This window comes from Drosophila innubila, assembly GCF_004354385.1.
Source record: "Drosophila innubila isolate TH190305 chromosome 3R unlocalized genomic scaffold, UK_Dinn_1.0 2_E_3R, whole genome shotgun sequence".
In the NCBI taxonomy this organism is placed as follows: Eukaryota; Metazoa; Arthropoda; class Insecta; order Diptera; family Drosophilidae; genus Drosophila; species Drosophila innubila.
In genome coordinates this window covers 9105997-9119323 of record NW_022995380.1, presented here as the reverse complement: position 1 = coordinate 9119323, position 13327 = coordinate 9105997, and positions in this window count along the sequence as shown.

Genomic DNA, 13327 nt, shown 5'->3' with positions numbered 1-13327 from the left:
AAATAAATAATTATATAGTTTAACAATTATTTTGAAAATATTTGTTTTAATAAATAAATAATATTAAATGATGGTCTTAATATTTTTCAAAGCATTATTATTATTATTACTATTTTTTTTATTACCGTCCTAGCGCTACTAGTTTTACTAATATTTATAATATTTATAATAGTCACAACAATAAAAACATATTCGCAATTACAATGACGTTTGCCTTCAAAATTCACACTTAAAACTAAATTTGTAACTTTAATTTTTAAATACTATTTAATAACTTTATTTTTAATAAAAATTAATATTTATATTGTTGTGTCCGCTGTTTATAGTTTGACTTAAAAAAAAACAATTGTTTTAATTCTTCACTGATCCAAAAAGTATGCAATAGTTTTTTTCCAATGATATTCGGGGGTGCTCCGAAAATACAAACCTATACATTTATGGTTGGTTTTCTATTGGATTACATTTATGAAACACCCCTCATTAATTTAATACAGCTAATAATCATATTTGCATCAAAATTCTTTCTCTTTTTCTACAATAATAAGTTTCATTGCCAAATAAATTGCATTTGTTGGCATTGTGTCTGATTTGAGACTTTCTCTCAAAAAGTAGTAAAATAAAAAGAAATAAAAAATGCATAATAATCAAAGTTCTACTTAGTATAGAAATATCTTGACTTAAAGAGTACAAGTATTAATGCTAATTTATTTCTTAAGCTAAAAAAGCGAAAGCTGAAAACTCAAAGTTAATGCTTACAATGCAGTCTGTACTGGAAAGACAGGAGAAAAAAGGAAAAGGAGAAAGAATTGGCGGACAAAAACAACAAACCTGGTGCTCAATCCTTGAGTTTGATGCCAACCCCCTGCGAGGGCTAATTACAAATTCAGGCAAATGTGCGTTAAAAAAATAATAAAAACAATTTGAGAGGGAAGCAACCCCGCAGTTGAATTGAGTTTTCTTCAGGGGAAATTGAAACAAATCTAATAAATGGAACCAAAAATGTGCGTACATCAAGGCGGTAATGGATGGAGTTGGAGAATGGGAAAGGGAATCTGGATAGGGATGGGGATGGGTATGGGGACAAAGACACTCTGCATAGCTAAGTGAATTTGTTGTTGCACAAATCGAACTTTCACTTTTCGCTTTTCCATTTACTTTTCCTTACCTCACTTGGCCACTTACAAAGGCAGCACACGTAATGAGATGCTGGGCCAAAGACAGGAAATAGACCCGGATACGGATACGTCGACGGATTGCCGCAGACCCCTTTGCGTTACTTAAGCAAAAGAAGAAAAAAAAATTTGCATAATTTCTTCAGCAGTTTTCATTAATTTCCATGTCTGCATTTCAAGTAAGTTTTTTTTTCCTTTTCCTTCTGCTTTTGCTGCTTTTTTGTAGCATATTTTTGGGCCTCGGCGAACCGTGGCCCATTGCAATTAAACGTGTAATTACTCGTCTACTTAAAAATGCGAACACTGTCCGAGGGGTGCTGATGTACATATACCCCCTCCATCCCCTCTCCCTTGCTCTGGGTTACTTGAGTTTTTAATTTGTTGTTGCAGGCAACGTTTACGGAAGTTTTCACTTGTTTTCATTTGATTTTCCTATTTATTATGGTCTGAGTTATTAGCGCGCTCTCTCATTACATTGAAAGTTGGGGGTCTTTTTGTTTACTTGTTGTGACATTTTCAAGTGGTGCATAAAAATGGCCAAAATGTTATGGGTGGAATGCTAATTTGTGGCTCACGGCAATACAGTTTTTTTTTTCCTCCCTCCCTTATACATATTTTATTTGATTATTATTTTTTGCAGGAAGAGCTTACTTTTTTTTTGTTGTATCATTAAATTGGCATCAATACGAGGACAATGAAGCTATCAAAGCGCACTCGACACTAATCTCTTCAAATAGCGGATATCGGATATCTTTCAATGTCTGTCCAAGGATTCAAGGATTCTAGAGAAAAACTCGTTACAACTCGTTGCTTTCGGGCAAGCAAAAAGTCAACATCGAGGAAAATGGACAGAATGCACTTAAGGATACATCAGGATACTCAAGATACCCAGACAAAATGTCTGACAACACAACAACAATTACAACAACAGCTACTAAACAAAGCAAACGGAAACTACAAAAGCTTCGATATAATAAAAATGATTTCCTTAAAGCAACGCTGGCAGCGGAAAAGTGAAATTGGCAAAAACGGCAACAACGCGATGGGAAACTCTATTAGCGAGACTAGACAAAGGAGCATTTCCTTTCCCACTCCCACTCCCCCTTCGACTTCAACTTCAACTGAATAGTTTTATGATTTTTATAGCATGTGACAACAGGACGGAAGAGAGAGTGAGATGCAGACCATCAGGATATGGCCATCAGTTAGCTGCTGACTAAAACCTATTTCAGTTGATTCACAACCTTCGAGTTTTGCTCATTTGCGATAACTTAATGGTCTAAACGACGCAAATTAAATGCGAAGTTTGATGTGGCAAGTGCATTAGTAAATAGACAGCGTAGAGGGGGCCAAAGGAGAGGGGGCAAGCAATTAGGCCAAACAATTGATGGTCGTTTATCTTTCTTTTTTTTTGTCTTTTTGTTATCAACATTAATGGAGCTAAGAATGAAATAACTTTGCATAAGGACCTGCAATGTCCTTAAACGAGTACGTCGAGTACGTTGAGTATGCTCAACTGTGCAGAAAATCGCCATGAAAATTGCACAGGATTAGACCAAGCTGATGTCTTGTAATTGGCTTTAAAGTTGCTCGTGACTCGTGTCAAACTTTGAAGCACATGTCATATGTGTGTGTGTGAGAGTGTATATATATATGTGTGTGTGTGTGTGTGTGTGTGTGTGTGTGTGTGTGTGTGTGTCTGTAAGACACGCTAAGCTTAGCACTGAGTGTTTGCTGCTTTATCACGGCTTTCACTTTGCCCCTTGTGCGTACTTTTTGCATACTCATCCCATTGCGAGTGTATGCATGTGTGTGTGTTGTGTTGTGTGTGTGTGTGTGTGTGTGTGTGTGTGTGTGTGCTGCTAGTGAAGGAGTCGTAAATCTTTTTTGGCCAAACAGCGTGTAGTGCGTCGCTTTCGTCTGTCTGCATCATAAATCATATGCAGCCAAGTATGTGCTTACACACAAATACATTTACATATACAGACACAAGTATCTGTAAGTACGTTTATCTCGGCAGACGCAAAGTAAATTTCACTATTTTCACGCTTTGACATGCGAATTACTTTGGGAGTAGCGAACCAAACTATCGTATCCATTCGTAATTACAGTTTGAATCACTTTGAGAATTGTTATTCGTTTTACAAGTTGTGTAGATAGAGATACAGATATAGATATAGATACTGTATCTTTTCGAATATGCATGACAGATGAGTTTCGATTGCAGCTGTTCAAAAAGTCGATTTTGCAAATAAATTAAAGAAACTATTCATATTCATTTGCTGATGCAAATATGTCATGTGTTATATATTAATTTTAGAATAAAATTTAATCAATAACTCGATTCTGTAATAGCATTAAAGAAACTATTTATATCTGTCTGAAAGTAAGAAACGAGACCTTTGATTTAAAACTGGTTGTTCTGAACAGTTAAGATAGGTAATTTCGCTGTAAATTATAATTATTTGTTTTAACGAAAAATCTTAAAAATAAAGTTAATTGGATAGTAGTTATACAATCAAAAGTAGCTAAAATATAATAATTGAAAGTTCCTTATATACAAAAAATTAATTAAATAATAACAAATGTACAAAAAAGATAAATTGGAAGTTTCTTATTATGCAAAAAATTAGTTAAACAATAACAAATGTATATATGTATATTTTTATTTCTTATCACAATAATATACTATTATCGAAGACTTAGTTTAGTCCATAACCCTATCCATGTTCTCATCGTTGGCCTCATTTAATCCCTTCTGCAAAAGCAATCTCAGCACATGATTCGGGCCAAAACTAGCTAAAGTTTGAGAGAAGGGAAGGGGATGTCGCACCCAGGAGACAAGCTGCCAATTAACAGTTACATGTTTGTACAAAATAATTGGGTTGCGTGACACGAGGATAAGCGACAGAGACAGGGCCAAAAATGGGTTTTGCGCTAAATAATAAACAAATAGAGGAGAGCTTCATTTTAAATAAACAACGACAGACGCAGACACACACTGTACTCTATAATTATAGTTGTAGTTGTATAACTGTAGTTTTTGTCGATAGTGCAACATCATTATCATCATCATCATCGTTGTCATCAAAGTGTGCCGCAGGACAAGGGCGTTGCTAAAGTTATTAACGCGTCGTGTGGCGTCAATCAAATTGGGCCTTGGGCGCGATTTGCATGCGCGGCACAACAAAAGGCCAAAGAGACCAGCTTGTTTTTGGGCCAAAAACAACAGAAAACGTGTGCCATCAAAATCAAACAGACGGCCAAAGGATTACGATTTTCTAAGGCTGCCGACTGGTCTTGAAATTTATGTTAATTTAATTGCAACACATTAAAATAGTTTCACGTCACCAGGCGGAGTGATGAAATCCTGCAAGGAGCAGCCAAAGGGTTGACTTCTCCTCTTTCCACACCAAACATACACACAAACACACACACACACACTTGCAGACGACAAACGATTGATGCGTGTGTGTTGTGGGTAACCCATGATTGTTTGCCTTTTGCGGCTCCTTGGTTGCCATTGACAAATATGAGGCATCAACTCAGCATCCTTAATTAAGTTCAATGGAGCTGAGGCTTCGTCCTCAAAGTGGTTGCCATTGACATGCCCGTACCTTTACCCGAACCCGTATCCGCATCCGTACCCGTTACTCGATTCTCGCTTGTTTGCTCATGTGAAATGCATTAACATCATTATCGATAGTTTCACATTTGGTATGCCTACAAACACATCAAAGACAGACGCACCAGGCTTCATAATAAAATTTAAATTAGAATTCCAGCCCAGAGGCAGCAATGGAACAGACTGAAAGACAAAGTCAAGCACATACATACATTGCTCACTTTTGATATTCATTTGCATTTGCAGGTGATTTAAGTGTGCAATTTAATTTTCATCTAATGAACTTTGAAGATGAATTGAAACTAAGACGAACTTTCTTTAAGCAGGTTGAATAAATTGGAATACATTAAGAGCAAAGTCACGAATTGCCAAAGAACAAATCGATTTATCAATAAGCCGGAATACTTGACATTGATACCTCGATACTTTTGAAAATTTTAAGCAAAAGGTCCATCAAAATAAACAATTTAACATATCCAAATCTGAAAACAATCTCAGATATTCAATATTCGGATAGGGTTTCCTAGAAAACGTATAATCTTTTATTCTACATTTTTATTTTACAAATTAATTGTAACTTTTTTTTTCTGAGTAAATAAAGCACAAATTAGTAGTTAAATATAAGTTTTTAATTACAGATCAATATTAACTCTAACTTTAATTTATTTTTGCATAAAATTTTATTTTTAAGTTTCTTAAGTTTTATAATAAACAAAATTAAAGCTAAATTTTAATTTCATCGATATGTATTTAGATTAAGAGTTTTTCATTCATTTTTAAATAAAAATCCACAAATAATATCTCCTTCATTAATTTTTTTAAATTTATAAACATTATAGTCCCTGAAGTTCTCCATTCTTCTGCAAAAAAATATTGAATTAAATAAAAATAAACAGGAATGCTAAGGAAATTAATTGCCAGAAAGTAAAGTATCAAATGTAATTGCTCAGCAAAACGGAAAAAAGTCTGTTAAGTAGCGTAACTAGCAACATTTGGGAAAACTCGGAAAAACTTTCATAAGTTGAACGCTTGGATGAATGTTTATTTATGAATGCGCAGTTTGTATTTATGGCCGAATCATGATGACAAATGTCAGATGTGGCAAACACTTGAAATAGACACCACCAATTCCCCAACTCACACAAGAACTGTACGAACCACCCTCTCGCACTGCAGACAATTGCAAACATTTTGCAAATATTTTGTAAAGGCAAAAAAATAAGAAATATTTATAGCTGGCTCAGCACATTACACACCTAATTTCTATATTAGTTTTGTTATTGGACACTTGACCAATGCTCAAACTGCTGAGCCTGAATATTTATACAACTTGATTGGATTTTCGTCACGCCTCCGAAACCACTTCCCTGCCTCCTCTCACTCGTAAACAAAACATTTGTTTGGTCATTTATCAGTGTGAGCTTCAATATTTTTATGGACCAAAACGTTCTTTCTGTTTATGGCCAGCTCATTAGACTTGGTTCTTTGTTTGCAAAGGGTTTACGCTTAACAAATGATTGCAATTTGCGTTGCAACAACAAAAAAGTTTATCAATCTTAGTTCAAGAAAGGAGGAACGGGTGTTTTGTTATTGATCATAGCTATGAATTATTTAATCGTGTGTAAGTAATAGTTATAAATTTACAATATTTACGCACAATGCTAAACCATTGATTTATATGTAGAAAGACATAAACAGAGAGGAGAGCAAAGATAAGGAGAAAGAGAGAAGTAGAGCTTCCCAATCGACACATAAATACTGACGGCTGTTTACAAATTTATCGAAGTTTTCATTAAAAGTCATAAATGTGATTTACACACTTGGACTTGAACTTGTGCCAGGGCAGCTGTTGTTATTTACTAGCCAGGGATGCACTGCTCAATCAGATATTCAATGCAGACGCCTAAAAGCAGCCAACACAATTAGAGGACCAATAAATCGCATGGAAAAAACGCGCACAGCATTAGCACCTCATTACCAAAAGCCACCGGAAACGTGTTCTAATGGTGAAAACGAGGGAGAAAACGCCAAAAAAGATAACATAAAAAACAACAAATCTAAAAGAAATGCTGCGCTGGACACACTGCAAATTGTTAAGACAGCGGGTGGGAGAGGAAGGTCCTTGCGCATTTTATTGCTTTGAAATGTAATATCTTTGGTCGATGGGTCGGCATCAGAGTGTTAACATGTAAACGCCGTCGCTAATCCGCAGTTGTATAAGCCGAGTATAAACTTTGCCACATTTGAAAAGTCAGAGCGTGGCGAATGTGGCAAGGACTCTCGAGGGGAGGACTCTCTTCTGGGCTGGTCGACAAGTTTATGTTTTTGAATTGCTGAATTGTTTCCTTTACATTTGATTTGCATTTGAAGCTGTCAAAAGCGGTTGATTTATGTGTATGCCTCGGTCCGGTACAGTAGCCCCTCGCTACGTGTACTTTTTGATCTGCGCATAAAGCGTATAATTTATGCCAATTTAATTGAATGCGCCACAATTTCCCCCTTGCCATGCCCTCCCCGGGGACCAAACTAAACAGACCTGGCCAAGACAATTGCAATTGAAATTGAAATACATGAATTGCAAATGAAACAAATGTTAAATTGAATTTGCTGCTCATTAAAATGGGCGCCACTTTCAGTTTTCAGCTGGTTGCGGATCAATTGTTGGGAGTACTGTGTGTGGTGGGGCTGGCAACCTGGAAAACCACTTAACCACACACGCGGGCACACAGCCACGCCCATGACTACGCCCACACATTTGTTGTGGCAGCCGCCATTTTGGTTAGCCACAGCAAGAAAGACACGTTTACAACGATGCGACGCCTCATGGCCATAATTATGGTTATAATTTTATAATATTGTAAATTAAGTGTAGACATATGCAAATGTGCTACAGTTTAACTTGAAACCCTTTGAAAGCCATATGTAGGCACGAGGGTAACCCCAAAAGATATAGACTTCATGAGGAATTAATATTGTACCCATGAAAAAAAATTATGTAATATAGAAAATAAAATGTAATATTCAAATATATATTTTTATGGATAAAGGCAAAGTTACACTGGAAGCGAAACGACCGCGGAAAGAAAATCCCGATACTAAGAAAAAACAGCGAAAAAATGTTTTCCTGCTATTTATATATGGAGTTTTCATTCCGCTGTCGTTTCGCTTCCAGTGTAAAAAGCCCTTAAGGATAGAAAATTAATGTTGCAATATGAAAAAAAAGAAATAAAAAAATAGAAAGAATAAAGCCCTACCCGTCAATCGTTTCTATGAGAGCTTTATAATATAGTTGTCTAATTATAGCCAAATCTTATCGGAATGCATGTATATAACAACATAAGTTGCTAATAATAAAAAGAAAAGTTTAAACAAGGTGAAAAGTTCATATTCAGGAATGTCACAGAAATCGGAAATATTGGTGGAGAGAGGAATCAATGAAACTAGCACTTGAACTTGTCTTACACAACGCTGGGAAAGCCAAGTTAATTGATTTGATTATGTTGTAAGAAAATAAAAACAAAATTTTCCATATTGAAAGAGTTTACTCTATTGGAGCACATCAGGACACTTAAAAAAATAGCAAGTCACGTTATAGAAAACTATATCTGTTTTTTAATTTTTTTAGTGACTTCTGTAGCTACCCTCGCGCATTAATATAACCTTTTGCTGGTTCAATCCCCCACAGATGTCGTCGCTTCAGCATCAGCTCCACCATCTTTTAATGGCCTTATGGCTTTTGAAAATCGCGTTATCATCAACTTTTGCCAAAGAGCGATCATTGTCGTTCCTCCCATCTCCACTTCCAACTCCATCTCCTCCCCCTTCCGGCGTCAGGTCAACCCCATCTTCAGTCATTTTCGCAGCGAGCAGAACATGAATTTTAATTATTTGAACGAGTTCTTTGCCGTTGATATTTGAATTTTGTGCGTTGTCTCAGGCAACGGAGCAGTTAATTTCATTAATAAATATTTATGGTTACCGTTAAGCCTTTTGGTGGGCGTGGCAGCGTAATTTATAGCGCCAAAATAAACCCCTTTGCCACTGACTCAATTTCAAATTTCAATTTCAATTTGAGTCTTATCCATCGCTCATGGTCAATGAAATTGAAGCTGATAACCTCAACACGACTAAGCGAAATTACGTGCTCGGTTTTTTTCCCAAACTTTCGTTGTTGTTAACTGCGAAAGGACATTGAGATTCGAGTTACACACATGAGAAGTCCTCATTCGGGTCCAAAGGCGGCTCGTTAGCTCGCCAATTGATTGATGACCAAATTGAGGCATGTCTCAACGGAATGTCGAGTCAGACACAAAAGCAATACAATAACAAAGCAACGCGACGCGACGCATAGAAAAGCACTTATCACACCTCTGCTCCTTTGGCCAAATGCTTTAACTTGGCCGACAGCTGCATTGGCAAGTGACATCAAATCAGCGCGCATTTCAGGACTTTAAACAGACAACGACACGTACACTCACTGAGTACAGTCAACCCACGAACTAAACGAACTTCTATAAAACATGGAAAAACCACCCGATAAACTTGCAACATCATCAGCCGTGCGTGGCTGCCGCTTTTAAGTCCTTTGGCAACACAGAGAGATTAACTCAAATTTGTGGCGCTACAATAAATTTTCACGGCCTGGCATTAAAAATTAAGCGCCGCCACAAAACGAGTTGCAAGTGGCTTTTGCTGCTCAGTTCCTTGCCACAGCATCCCTCTCCTAATTACACTGTGCAACGGAGTTGCGGCAAATTTATTTCTTGTGCAATTTAAATTTGCGAGACATAAAAGTTTACTATTGAAATTAATTTAGAAATGTGACTAAATACAATTTACAGAAGAAAGAATATTAAATGAAATTTTACTATAATATCAAAATGAGAAATTAATTTTAAAAAAAGTTAAGAGAAAAGTTTGCTTACATTTAATTCACTTGCATTGTGTTCAAGTTTTTCCTGCATAGTGTAACTTTTTTGTCAAGTATTCTTACGTCTTTTTTCCACAATAAATTTTACCTGAGTTGTCGTTGTTACGCCTTTGCATATGTCGGATGTTTAATTTATATAAGGATACTTTTAAAACGTAGATGTGTGTGTGTGTTAGTGTGACTGTGTGTGATTAAAGAATCCTGCAGGTTGTCTGTTCACATTTGCTGAGTTGAATCAGTCGAGTGAATTAGTGGAATAACTTTTACTTCTCACCCATTCCCACGACTTACGGCTGATCAACCCTCGGCTGGAAAATCTAATATAAAGGAAATAGAAAATCCATTTGCCGGCCCCTGAATAATGTGGCAATTTTTTACTCATATTTCAGTGTGTTTTACAACCAAAAAAACAAATTACAAAATAAGAAATAAGAAATAAAGGGCATATTTTTCAGATTTATAAAGTTGATGCTAAAAATAAAGAGCACAGGCGTTGCGGCCACGCCCCCTAAAGTGCGGACTACCCGCTGCTGCTGCGTGTGACCATTTACCCTTATTAGAGGCACAGTTCACATTGGTTTCATATTATTTTCTTCGTTTTTTTTTTATTAATTTTTGAAGCAAATTTACATAATTTATGGGCATCAACAAAAGTCACAGACAGCATATGCCTGATACTTACTTCTCTTTCTCGTTTTTTCATTATTAATTTTTTTTAATTTACGATTATTTAAACTACGCACCATTTTGAGGCGCCACAACAAATGAGGCGCAAATTATACGAATGTACGACGCGTGTTCATTTCTTATTCCGACTCGGACTTGACTTTGGCGTCGCTTCATTAACAGCTCATTAAGTTCTTAAGGACAACAAGTTATTTTTAACATTTTAACACGTTTTTAATTTTAATGCATTTTATGCTCTTTTAACGATGTAGCTTTAAAGTTGAGTCGTCGCCCATTCTCCGTTCTCCGTACTCCGTTCCCCTTTCTCATTTTCCATTTTCCCCCGGGCTGACTTTCACTTGTTGACATTGACTGACGCCGCATCCTTCTCAGCTGAAACGCGTCAGCGTCAACGCACATCACGTCAAAGTTCATTAGTAACTGCTTTAGCTGCGGTAAGGGTGCACAGCATCCCTCCTGCTCCCTGCCTTGCCTCCTCTGTCTGAGGGTTGCGACAGTTTGCGGTCTCTTGTCGCGCCCGCAACGCTCATTGTTTTTATGGTTTTCGCTAATTAGTTACGAAGTCATAGAATTTTACAGAAATTACTACTGAAAGTTATTGTCATGTTGACGACATTCAAGTGGCGCCCCAGGGATGTGGCAACAATCATACAATCATTTGATGCCGTCATCATTTGTTTCGATTTGCCAACAGATTTGTGGTCTCAACTATCTGTTAGCCACAAATTAATCAGGCTGACCACTGACCAAAGAACTGCAATTAAGTATTAGGCATCTTGAAACTAGGCAGCATATAAATCTGTTGAAGAACCGTATACAAATCCAGCTATCAGGCCAATTAAAGAAAAACTCATTAAACAAAGTGAAAGTGGGCAGAATTCTTAGACGCATGCCTTAAATAAGATGTTGGCCATAAATTTGCTGGACAAGACGAACGCCCGTGCCACAGATAATTATGCAGACAGGCGGCGAGAAAAGGGTTGCCTCTCAGTCAGGCAAAAGGACATTGGTTCGCTTGGTTTGTAAATTAAAAATACCACGCCCCATTGTTATAAATCAAAGTCACGGGCTTTGTGTTGGATTTGCCAAAGGAATTTGTAGCCAAGCTGAAAGGAGAAAGCCATAAGATGCCCTCCTCCTCCCACTGAGCCACGCCAGTTGCCAGTTGCCATTTTCCGTTTCCTGTTGCATGTTGAATGGAACTTGGCATTTGAATAAAGTTAAACCATGTTTTGAAATCAGCAAATAAGTGGCGCTGACATGTTAAGACTTCTTAGAGATTTATTGCCCAAACAAGGGACAAACTGAAGGCCAATTTAAAAATTGAATTTCAAAGCATCATCGTTAGTCCTTTGCTAATCATAGCAGTAGTATATGAGGGACACATGTGTCTGCTTTTTAGAGAGTCCTTCTGTCATCGTTGAAATTTTTGACACATGCCGCAAATCCGTAGACAACAATTGCATTGTCTTGTGTTTGTGTGTGTATGTGTGTAATGGGATTATTTGTTGTTTTTTCAGAAAAACCATTTGCCACTTGACGATGCCCAAAACTTTGATTAAATTGAATTTGGAAATGCTCATAACTGTCACACATGGCAGGACGAAGTGTTGACAGAAACACACAGCTAGGAAATCGGCCTAAAAACCACCCAAAAATGTCACGCAATTTTTCAATAAACTCATCAAAAGAGTGTAAGCAGTTGGTTGCTTTGAACTCGCATCTTTCGCATCCCTCAAATCCTTGACAATGTCCTGCGGCTACTCGTAAACGCAATTTGATTTATGGACAATGCTCAAAATTGAAAATTGTCGCATGGTCACTTTAATTTTTGAGTTATGCGACTTTAAACTACATAAATACATACGCATGCTAGGGGATGACAATCCACACTCATTCCACACTCTACACATTCCACACTCGCCCAACAAAGTGAACACACGTTCGTGTCACAGGAAGTGAATTATGTCGTGTTTTGTGAGGTTATGTAATGATGACACTGACACAAACAAGCGTCCCACTACTAACGGTACTACTAACGGTACAGTTACCAACCAATAGCGACTGTACTTTTGACTGGCGTGTGAAAAACGAAGCGCCACGTGACGCTTGTTAGTCGGGCAAAAATTAAAGAACAACTCTCGAAGAGGAATCCATGTGATCAACCCTTGTGGACAGTACTCTATATATATGTGTGTGTGAGAGCTTGTCTTTGTTGTCGCTGAAGTGCCTCAATGGTTTTAGTGTCAGCTTATAGTTTTGACATCCTGATGCCCGATAACTATCGTAGTGATGATGATGATGGATGCTCCAGCTCCGCTGAAGTGTGAAATATGCTGCGACCATTTTAATTTTCTCACTCACTTTCATTTGCATAAATTCACACAATTACTTCACCCAAAACATTCCACCACTTTCACACATTAACCCTTCAGACTTCAAACAGACTTGACCAACTGGGTAATTATTGGAAATGCTCCAAATTGTTTTTATACACTACTAAAGGGTATTATCATACTGTTACAAAATGTGTAAGGCATTAAAGGAGTATACATATGTATATATTCCGGATCTTGATCTGCTTCACTATGTCTATCCAAATTACTGTCCCAGTATTAGTATTTCCAAACTTATTTTTTATTTTTTCAATAACAAAAATAATAATTTTTATGTTTTTTTTTTAATATACAGTTAAGAGTTATTCCGTATCTTTAACTGTAAAAATGTACTAACTTATTTAGATACAATTTTCATTCATAACTTTTATATGCGATCCTTGGCAATAACGAGTTCTTGGTTAAACTTGATAAAGATCTAGAGGAATAATTTCTCAAATCTTAAGCTTAACTATGAAAAATCTTGTTGCTTCTCTTAAGACATCTTAAACAATCTTACAAATGGTATATTTAGTAT